Genomic DNA, 11,750 nt, shown 5'->3' on the forward strand with positions numbered 1-11,750 from the left:
CAGATGCACGCACACAAACACAACCTCCCACTCGACATATGTGGAAACAGTCATACAGTAGTACACAAATCTCATTGAATGGCTTTGTCTTATTGTTGCAGAGGGTTTGTAGAGCGTCACTTCTTTTGCACAAAGTCCACAGCACGTTGTGTGGCACGACACATTATTTGACAGCTTAACATTTATTAGAACACAAGGTACAAATGAGACACACTTATACCAGTACTCACAGAGGAACTCGAGACACACACGCACACATTATACCCTGTCTATTCTCCTTGACTGTGAATATATTACACAATCACGTCAAGCAATTAGACACATCCATGGGGACCCTACACACAGAAAACAAACAAGCAAACAAATCCTAATAGCTGGAAGAGCACCGGAGCCCTAGAGACACCTCCAGAGGTTTAGGTTCATGTCATTATCAGGGCTCTGTTTTGACACGGCAGAGACACACATCAGAATGGATTTGTTATTTTCAGGGGAGTGAGCTCGGCAAACAATAGGTGGAACACAATCCGAATGTGTATGATGCTTTCTAAAGGAAGCAAACACCGCAAGCTGTTATTCAAATGACACGCTGGCTTCCAGTTGCAGAAAAAGAGGGATGGAGAAGGGGTTTAAAAAAGTCGTTCCGATTATCTCTTGGCCTGCTGGTCGCTAAGCGGTTAACGTGTCGAGGGTCCTGTGATTTATTTATCAAAAATATTTCACCAGGAAGCGCGCCCGAGACAGACCATCTCATTTAGTGCCGACACCCCCCAGGGGAGCCCTCCATTTCCAGGCAACAAAAGGGTCCGCTACGCATCCCCTCCACTCCTTTGATGTTTATTTTAGTAGCCCACCCCTGCTGCTCCAGGTCCTTTTGTGTCCAGCCAGGTACAACAAGCTCAAGCTCAGCCCCAGCCAGTCTGGCTGCCTTTAGGGGCCAGCGCTCCTCCGCTGACCTGGTCATGAGATGTCCGGCCCCCTAAACCCTTTACCCCTCGTTCCCCAAGACTTCTGAGCAGCCCTGGGGCAGCTGGAGGTGGGAGGAGGGAAACCAAGATGAGGGCAAATCTCTCACTCAAGCGGTGGGAGGTGAAATGATGGGATGGTGGAGTGTGTGTGTGTTTGTGTAAAAAAAAAAAAAGAGGAGGGGGCAACATTTCCTTTCACTGCCTGCCAATCCATCAAGACTCAGGCTACTGCTGTGAGGCCCATCAGCCAGCACAGAAAAGTACAAGACCCGGCAACAGAGCCCCTCACTCCATGGCCATCACTCATCCGCTCAGTCTGAACTCCATGTGACCTTTCCCTTACGCTCCTCTCCAGAACTTACAGTCCTCTACACCTAGTTAGAGCCTAAAGACACAACATGTCGGTGTAGCTCGATTCGTTCCGCATACTCTCACCTCATCTCTCAGAAAAGCAGTTTATTTTCATGTCTGTGTTTGATAGTGAGATTACAGTAATAAGTGGAAGAAGTAGAGTGGATGTGTTTACATGACACTGTGTTTGTGTCAGAACTTTGCTTTTCTCAGCAGTTAGGAAAATGAGAAGGAGAGAGAAAGCAGGAAGGCACATTCTGCAGAGTGAACACTAGTTGACATCATTAGGCTGGACACATTTTTGTCACGCTTCCAGATTTAACCCGTCTGCGTTTCACTGAATGCCGAATCGGTCTCGCTTCTTTCTTTTTTTCCTCTCTCTGCCTTCTTTCTTTTCTTCTTTCTTTTTTAAAAATATCTCACCGGGTCGGTGTCAGAGACAGTCCATCTCTCACAATGGTCTGATGAAGGTTAAATATTGTGTAGGTTGAAATCACCTAAAACGATCAAATGAACACACAAAAACAGCTGTCGAGAGGTCAGAATAGCCGAAGAGCGCATTAAGACTAGGAAAACGCTCCAAATATTTTCTGTTAAAGATATGACTGTACTTCCCTTGCTGCATTGATTTTTAATAAACGTGATTGCATCAGGTGAAATCGAATATGGCCTTGCTTATCGTTTTATCTTCACATAGACTCCTGTAATCCAAACTTACTTTTCCAGCACACTTTGTTGTTTATCAATGACTTAATTGCGTTTGCTGCTGTTGGCTGAGACTGTGAGGCCGTTATGAAATTGTGCAGTTCAAAAACAATCTGACATTGTTGTCTCTGCTCTATGGTGGCGAATCGCGTTATTGCGACGAAGGCCTCGGGACAATGTCTGTCTTTATGACGAGGCGCTCTGCAATATCATGTCCAGATGCCGCACCCCTGAAACGGCACCATAACCTATAAAACAAACCTGACCGCAGGCTGTTCGTAATCGCATGAAGCCTCGAAACGGGACACAATATTGTTTGAATTCTATTTGTATTGGTGCAACTGACCCTTATATGACTCACTGCCGACATTAAAGGGGTAGAGAGATGGAGCAAGAGAGAGGAATTGTGGGATGTTTGTGGGAGAAAAGGCGAGGGGTTATTTTTCACCTCGAGATGGATGTGCCAGCATCCAGTGTGATTAGAGAAATGGATAACTCACTAACATCTGTGCAAACTACAATAAAGAGGGATTTAGTGTTACCCTGAGGAAGGAAAGGAGAGGCTGTCTGTCCATTAAACGGTTTATTACAGAGCCAGAAGCCCTGTTCTAACTCACTTATTTCTGCGCGGGGGTTTAGACTCTGTGACTGCTTGTCATCCTCGGCAGACGATGCTCCGGGCTCCGTTTCTCTCTCCCTCTCTCAAACTGACTTCTGTCTTTCTTCCTCTCAACTCACTCCCCTCCTTTCCTCTCATTCTCTCCCATTGCCTCCAATGTGTCCCTCCCTCCACATCTCCCTCCCTCTCGGTCGCTGTCTGCCTCTCTTTCTTTCCTCTCTCTGTGAGTGCACTAGGTGGATGACAATCAAATGACTCATTGAGCAGCTGGAGAGGCCGACCCCCGGCGAGGGCTTAACTACGGAAAGTGAGCATGATCATGTCACACTTCACAATGCTCGTTGGCTGTAACCGTGGCAGCGGGAGGGACAGGGAGGGGCTAATTTAAAGAGACAGTGACACGGTTGAAGCTGGACAATGGAGAGAACCCATTCTGCTTGTTGACTTTATACTTGATTCATCATTGTGAGGTGTTCTGCGAGACGGTCTCTCTTTTTCTTTTTGTATCTTTTTTATTTATTTATTAGATGTATGAAAGGATGTGATTGCAGCAGGTGTGTGCATTAATATGATATATTGTGTCTGGCAGTTTAGTTTTCCTCTGAAATCTGGCTCAGGACTAGTACAGCTGATGTATTTTACACTTGAAATGGGCGAAGATATCAGATCAGTAATGTATCGTCAAAGCATGACAAACACGAGCGCTTGTCTCATTAAATGTCCCCATGCGCCATTTCAAATCTCGGCTCAGTGTGCGTATGTGCGCGTGTGTGCGCGCAGGAGGAGACAGCATTGGCTGGGAGGAATTGATGCCCTGTGTTTGGCTAATTAAGACAGCACTAGACATTTCCGTGCAGTGAGATGGCGGAGAGGTGCTAATTCATAATTGACGTAATGGATGGAGTCTGTCTGTTGGCTTTTTAAATGCTTGCGATTTTGCCGTGATTAGCTGACACGTACCTTTGTGTGAATAATGAAAATATGCACCATGCTCCACACTTTAATGGATACCAAGCCAATCTCAAACCAGCTTTTTTAGACAGCCATCTTTTCCTCCCTCTCTTCCTCTCTGGGCCTCCCTGGAATGGCTGTCACATGAAAAATGGACCTTATTTAAGATGGACACTTTGTTAAATATAATCTTCTAATATATTCTATTAGTCCAGGTTCCCACCCAGGAATGAGAGTGCTATATACAAATCCTTGCTTTCAGCTCACAGGGCTTACACTGATGCTATTGCAAGCAGAGACCTGCAATTTGGTGTTTGCATTGTGCAACCTACAAAATAACATAAAATCTTTGTATATACACCTGAGAAAGGCATACTGTATATCTTAAATAATGGTCAAACCAACAATATGAGAGAATGTGCGTGTTTACATTAAGATGGGACTGAAACTGTAAAGTCTGTGCAACAATGCAAGCAGGTGTTTGTGTAATACAGTGGAAATACAGATTCTATTGTACAATTTATGTATAAATACCTTTGTACAACCATTCTATTTTTTGTAAGGGTAAGAGTTTTATTTTCATGTGGAGTGTACAATGATAATGTAAATGACCATATTGCAAGATAACATAAACAGATAATACAGTGGGTAAAATAAGTATTGAACATGTCAGCATTTTTCCTTCAGTAAATATATTTCTAAAGGTGCTGTTGACTTGGAATTGTTACCAGATGTCGTTAAATCCTAAGCAATCCATACATACAAACAAAACAAAACAAACACGTTTAAGAATTAAGTTATATAATGTAATAGAATTGAATGGAATGACACAGGGGAAAATATTTAACACATGAAGAAACGGAGGTGCAAAAAGGCATGGAAAGCCAAGACATTAGCTGAAATCTGTCACTAATTAGAAAACAATCCTGCCCCTAGTCAGTGGGAATTAATATTAGCTGGTTCAGTCCCAACACCTACAATACCAGGATGATGAAGATGAAAAAAGGGTGGACATTTCAGCAAGACAATGATCCCAAACACAGTCTTTAAAAACTCTCAGTTGGTTTAAAAAAAAAAAAAAAAAGAAAAGAAAGCTGCTAGAAAGGCCTAGCCAAATCAGACTTGAATCCAATAGAAAATAAGAACTAAAGACCCCACCAAAAAAATGCTTTTGTAATAAGTATTACATAAAGTTCAGTATTTCAATCATTTGTTCCTGTGTCATTCCATTCTATTACACCTAACTTAATTTATGAGCCTATTTGTTTTGTATTCTTTGTATGTATGGATTACTTCGGTTGTTACCAACATCTGGTGAAAATTTCAAGTCAACAGCACCTTTAGAAACGTATTTACTGGGAAAATAGTGAGGTGTTCAATATTTATTTTACCCGCTGCATTTTTCTGTATTTCAATATGTAAAATCTGTGTTGATTCATTAAGTCAAGAGAGTCAAGATGTGCAGCCAACCCTTTCTCAGACAGTGTATCCGTATCCACGTCACTCATGCTGTGGCCCAAACAGACAGCTAAAATAACACTCTGGTAGCGTAAACAAAGCGAGATTACACCCATGGGAGTGTGCAGTCTATTGTACACCCTTCACCCCTCTCCTTCTCCTCTCTGCTTGACTACAGCCTCCTGACATTCAGCAGCACTTGTAAACTGAATTGTTTATACTCTAAGAATTAAGTTTGTGTAGGATTGTGTGTGCCTTTGTGATTTCTATGTAGATTTCTTTCTGTATAGGTTTATCCACAAGCCTGAAATTTGAGGGGGAAAGGATAAACAAGAAAGACGTCTTTAGCAAATACATAACATAAAGAATAATACAATGGCTTGAAATTAAATTACATTAAAAATCATAAAATAAATAAGAATATCAGAACTGAAAAACCATATCGGAGCATGTACATGTGAGAGGAATAAATCCTGTGCTTTTTTAGCCATAATGAGATTACAGCCATTTTGCACCATAGTCATTAGCACTGCAGCAGAATAATCCAGCCAATCAGAGTGCAGGAAAGGCATCAGCTCTGTCTCTGATGCCCATCAGCTGTCGAGTGGGGCCAGCTGGGTGACATCATGGGGTCTGTTTCCGTGGTGATGATTGACACTGTGTCTGTCAAAGCTGGAGAGCTGCACACATGTGACTCGTCATTAGCGATGAGAGCGAGAGAGAGAGGTCTCCGCTGCCACTGTCCCCCATCCTGTCTAATCACCTGCCCATTGTAGCTGAAACGTGTAAACATTAGCAAAGAAAAAGTGACTGATTTCATCTCGAGGGACACATCGCAGATAAAGTTTTTTTTTCCCTACATCATTATCTTTTAGGATGTGTTACACTGAATGCAAAGATGACATATATTTACATGTTTTTTAGGCTTTCTTGCATGCAACGTATGTCATCAACACTGCTACGACTGTACTTCAACTGAACACTTTGTGCATAGTGATTTTCAGACACTAGTGTACGGGTTCGTATGTATTTGAAGTGACATAGTTGTGTAGTGTGCTCAGATAATGCCTTGGATATAGATAGATATATGACAATATTACACACTCTGCATAAATACTGGCTTGTAATGTTCTTCCCTGTTTTTCTACATATAAAAAAATGACCTTCTGACCAGTGGATGACATTAGCATCTGAACCTTGCATCTAACTGTAAAATCCTTCTTGGCTGCAGTGCAATTGCTAAAGATGTTTCCAGAGAATCAGACAACTTTGATCAGGCAGAGCAACATTTCCGCCTCTCAGTGGATGTTAAAGTCAAGTGTGCGTCTGTGACTAATCGCAGTGAAGGCCTTGTGTCTCCACAGGGTCAAAAGTGACATGCGGACCCCCAAACCAGCCAGCCAAGCCCTCAATGTCAGTGAGTATACAATGAACTGACATTTCCGATTTGCTTGTTTAGTGAGAGTGTCGTATCCACACTTGGCTACTGACCAGTGGAGGAATCATATCACACATGAAGTGGCTCCAGATGTTTCTGCTCTGGCTGGCCACGAGCTGCACATCTGCTTAAGGCAAAGCACATATCCAGGTGCAATCGTCAAAGAAAAGATTAATTAGCCAACACTTTAAATTAATGTCCATTGATGGACCTTTAATTCTGGAGTAATTAATTATCATTACAACACAGACTAATTATATCATTAATTAAAGACAACCTGAAAATAATTTCACTACACCAAAGTGGTTCCAAGACACTCTACTTATTTTCAACCCAAGCGCACGGGTAAGTAAACAACATCATTGTTATTATCCGTGAGTTCGTGTTCTAGCAAAACAACGGAGGTGGCAGCTAACCGCACCTCTGCCCGTGGGTGTCGGCGTCAATTAATTTCCCTACAATCTATGAAGTTATTTTGAACATTTCTGTAGTTATAACATCTCCAATAGAGGAGGAAAAAAAACTACATCTGTTTTTTGCAGTGATACAGTACCAGGACTGATTAAAGGATCCTGTCTGTGATATCCACACTCTTTTACGCTCTCCCTGTTTTGTTTAAGATTGAAATCCCCACAAGACAGCCCAGAGACTGACGTTTCTACAGCAAAGTTCACACTGTGTGCGCCGTGAAATGCACTGAGCCCACCCAAAACTGTCAAAACGACAAACAGTACATCTCCCCTGCAAGCAGAGCCCTGATATCGCAGCCCGTGTCATTGCAAATGGACGACATCTTCTGTGCGTGCCTGATAAGGGCACTCACCTCACAGTGACCTGATTCGATGTACACACGCACACGTTGCAAATATACGCTCGAAAGTGAGTGTATACAAACACGAGCGCACATCTCATGCAGATACGCAGAGAGACACACAACGAATCTCTCGTTCTGTCTCTCTTCCCCATCTTGTTGCCTAGACGTGCATGTCTCTGGCAGATGTACAATGTCACAGGCAGAGGGAAGGAAAAAAAAAAAAAAGTTGTGTTCCCAGGCAAAAGCTGGCCTGCCAATCACATTTCACCATGTCCAACCTTATGACAAATCCTGTCATTCAAACCTGGCATCACAGACCTGTCCATATGGTTACCTGTCTCCTGTCACTCTGTCAATCTCAGCCTACAGAGCTAAAGCATGTGTCGGACAAGAGCGTGGACGCAAACCCCATGAGTCAAAGAAACTCTCCAGCAAGCCAAAGGCTTCCAGTCCTGCAAATGAGTTGACTGACAGCTCATGATTGTCCTTCCTCAGCAGTGACACGTTGGAGTACTCCTAAACTACCAGCGCCTCGTCTTCATCGGGCTTTGCCTTTTCTCATCTTCACTCATTCGTCTACCCCCACTCGCTTACTCTCGTGCTTTTTTCCCCTGCATGCGTGTGTCAAAACGTCAATTTCGGCACGACAGGATGTGACAAGGCCCGTTGCCCAGGGGGACGGCTAGGAATAGAGGGCTGCGCAAATTGATTTTGATTTCATTCCAAATCATTCAAAGTGTTTAGTTCTAATGGGAGCTGATCAGAGCGCAGTTCGGAGCACGGCACCGGGTCTGGAGATTAGTTCTGTCATTCGAGCGATCAGGGCCTGTCGGGTCCACTCCCTCACTGGAAGATGGCGAGGGCCACGTCACATCGTCAGCCGAGCTCCATCTAAAGCCTACGGTTTACATAAGAGACACGAGCGATACCCTCTACCTCACACGAGAGGTGCAGAGATCCACCCACTGGCGTCCAGAGCTGTCACGAGCATATGCTAATGCGACAAGATTGAGGAAAAGAGCCACTGCTACAAGCACTGTATGCAAACAGGCTTCTGGGACTGGAGAAAAAGACAGAAGTCTCGCTATGGATGGAAAATGAGTGGAAGCTTAGAAAGACTTGAAGGTTTCACGGATCTTGACTGCAATTTGCGCTTCATGCTCTGCAATCGTGTGATTTTTCAAATGTCACATATTTAGAACAATACCTTCAGCTATCTTAGTGTGGAGTAGACTGCCAGTTCTGCATTATTTCTCAGCATTCATACATTTCTCCCATATGTAGCACTTTTTCCTAGCAACTAGCATGGGGAATATATATCTTGACTGTCTAGACCATCTTATAACCAGGCTTGAATTCAGTTCAGAATTGAAAAATGTGCTATTTTTCAGTTCATGGGTTGGAAACTGAATTAAACTGGTCACATCAGAGGAGTGACTGGAAAAAAAATTGTATAACATTCACACAAGTATTTTTGTTTTTATGGTTTTGGGAAGTTTGTCAAACCAACATTCAAAGATTGTCTAGACAAATTTTCAGCTACAAGAAATTGAATTCATTTTAATTTTACTTCCTTATATTTAAATTTGAATTGCAGTTCTACATCATGTTTGCTACCTAAATACAAATTCAGCTGGAAATCTTTATCATTATTAATTAAGTTCTGAATTGGGCACAATCCTGCTTAGACCATAACGAATATCAATGTAGTAAGTGTTGCTGGTCAAGAAACCTTGTTGGTACACCATCCTTTGGGGACCAGCACCAAAAAAAAAATGTCATTTTTGCAATTACTTTTCTTGATTACCTTGTTGGATACCTTGGTCAATTCCAGTCTAGGTGAGTGTCACAAAATACTGGGGCCTGGACCTGCTTCTTTGTGGTGGGTATGAAACAAGATGCAGACGGCTGCACAATTGTTACTCCATGTACAAGGACATGCTAATTTGCAAGCAGCTGATGGGCCAGAACTTTCTGAGCCGATCAAATGTGACAGCATCAAAGAGTGAGCTAAAGCAGACAAACTTTACAGCCTCTCTATCAGATATGAAATCCCAAGAGAGGGTGGAAAGGAAGACTAAAGAGAGAGAGAGAGTATACGAGCAAGAAAAGAGCTTGAGGGTTATTGTGGGATAGACTCCCTAATTTGCACATGCAGATAGGCCCACATAGACACATGGTATATTTAACAAAAGCGACAGGTTTATGAACACTTTGAATATGCATACTGTATACATGTAAGTTATGGACTGTATTTAAACACTACTTTCTCACAACACTACTTGTCTGGTCTCTTCTGTATCCAGTGAGTAAAGGACTCACCTGCTATACTTACCTGCTCTTACTCCTTTTCCTTGAGCTTCCCCAGTCTGTTACCCTGCAGTCTGAAGATCTTACCTTACTCCATTGTTTACATTTCTGTTTAGTTCTTGCCTCTGACATTCATTCAGTGCTGATCCTATCCTCTGTGTCTCTCGCTCATCCTGTTTGATAGTAACATCTAAAATTGTTTAAAACTAAATATATATTGAAGGTTGAATAATCCATCCTAGTCACTAGGAAGCTTCCATCTTAAGATGTGCCAGTGGGATCAACCTCAATCAACAGCATCTCATCAGCCTGTGCTGGACTTATTAAAAACTTTCATCAGTGTGACAGAGGGGCATCGCTCCCAGATAGAGTGTGAGCGTCCGTGTGGAATGACAGTGGGGCGAGATGCCAGTCTTCTTAGGGGGCATGACTGTGCCAGAGCCCTGGAGTCTGTGCCCTTATACCAAGGACAGGTGTGGTGGAACACTTGATTCAGAGAAATTTGATCTAATGTATACATATATTTTCTTTTGTGCAACCTATTGCCTTTTTTTAGGAATGTCTTTATTTTAACAGTGACATAATGAATAAACTTTCTTTTTCATTTTTTACACATTAATATTTATAAAATATGTAATAAATGTATTATATTTTTTATGTATTTATAATATTCATTGTATTTATCAATATATGATAAAATACAAATTATTCAAAGAGCATGTATTTTCCTTGTAATCAAACATGACATTCAGTAACATTAAAAAATTCAGTAAGTTTTGTCTTATGTTCACTTTACAAAAATGCTGTCAAAAACAAACATTTTGGGAAATATCATTTACATTTAAAATAAATGTTTTCTATTTTAGTCTATTTTAAAAAAGCAATTTATCTTTGTGTTTGGCAAAGCTGCATTTTCAGCAGCTATTAAGTGTAACATTAGTCTTCAGTCTTCGGTGTAACATAAACTTATCATTATTAGTTAAAAAAAAAATGGGTGCTGCTTATTGAAGAGTGAACAGAAAGTTTTAAGAACAGCATTTATGTATTTTATGAGGTGGCTAATTCGTACGAATTCGTACCACCTCACTCGTACAATTAGTCTAGACCCCAGTGATGGGTAGGTTTAGGGGTCATTCTTACAAATGTATACAAATTGTGCAACTCGCAAAATATGTACGATTAAGCACAAATCATATGAATTTGTGTGAATGAGGTCGTACAAATCCATACGAATTAGCCACCTCATAAAAAATAAGAATTGCTGTGAGATCAGGCTGGATATATTTAATGCATCCTTGCTGAATAAAAGTATTCTTTCCAAAGAAAACAATCTTATTGATTCCAAACTTTTGAGCAGTAGTGTATATTTGCCTACATTAGACACAACTTGACTCTTAGTTCATTATTCTTAGATATCACACACAAACACACACACACACATTAACATGAGAGCTCTATTCAGATGGAAGGTGCAAGCTCACCTGCTAGCATATCTTGTTAAAGCTGTTTTTTATTCTGTGTGAGATCAGAGGCTGGATCCCCATGAGGTCAGCACTTTCTCTTTTCCCCCAGCGTCTCACCACTACTTTAAGGTGCCTACTCATGCCACGAAGAGACAAGATCTAATAGATTGATACACAGGTTTTGACATGCTATTTGAGCGTGCAGCCGCCCTGTAATTGGCCACGTCATCATGCATTAAATTAACGATATATAGAGAAGTGCCCAGAGACGAGTGTCTTTGGCCGATCCATCAGCCGTCAGGACAAACTACATCTGACGGCTCTCTCCGTGGGGCTAAGAGCAGTGAGACAGGGAGGGAGAGAGAGGAGCAGGAAGGAAGGATTTCAGCGGCTGTCCTTTTTATAGTATTTCTCTTGCTGATGAGGATGTGGGATCGTGTGGGAAGGTTTTTATTAAAAAAAAAAAAAAAAACTTTCCAGGTTGACCTCTCAATTGTTCATCCAGATGATCATCACATGCAGCTCAATGTATTAGAAAGTTACGTAATCTTACTTTTTAAAATAACTATTAAAGTAACATTTAGAAGGAGATATCTGAGTTACTTTTTCAAATAAGTAACATCAGTTACTTTGTTTTCCTTGTCATTACTAACAGCTCACGTGTTGCCAAGTTGAG

The sequence above is a fragment of the Carassius auratus genome, chromosome 7, assembly GCF_003368295.1.
Source record: "Carassius auratus strain Wakin chromosome 7, ASM336829v1, whole genome shotgun sequence".
NCBI lineage: Eukaryota > Metazoa > Chordata > Actinopteri > Cypriniformes > Cyprinidae > Carassius > Carassius auratus.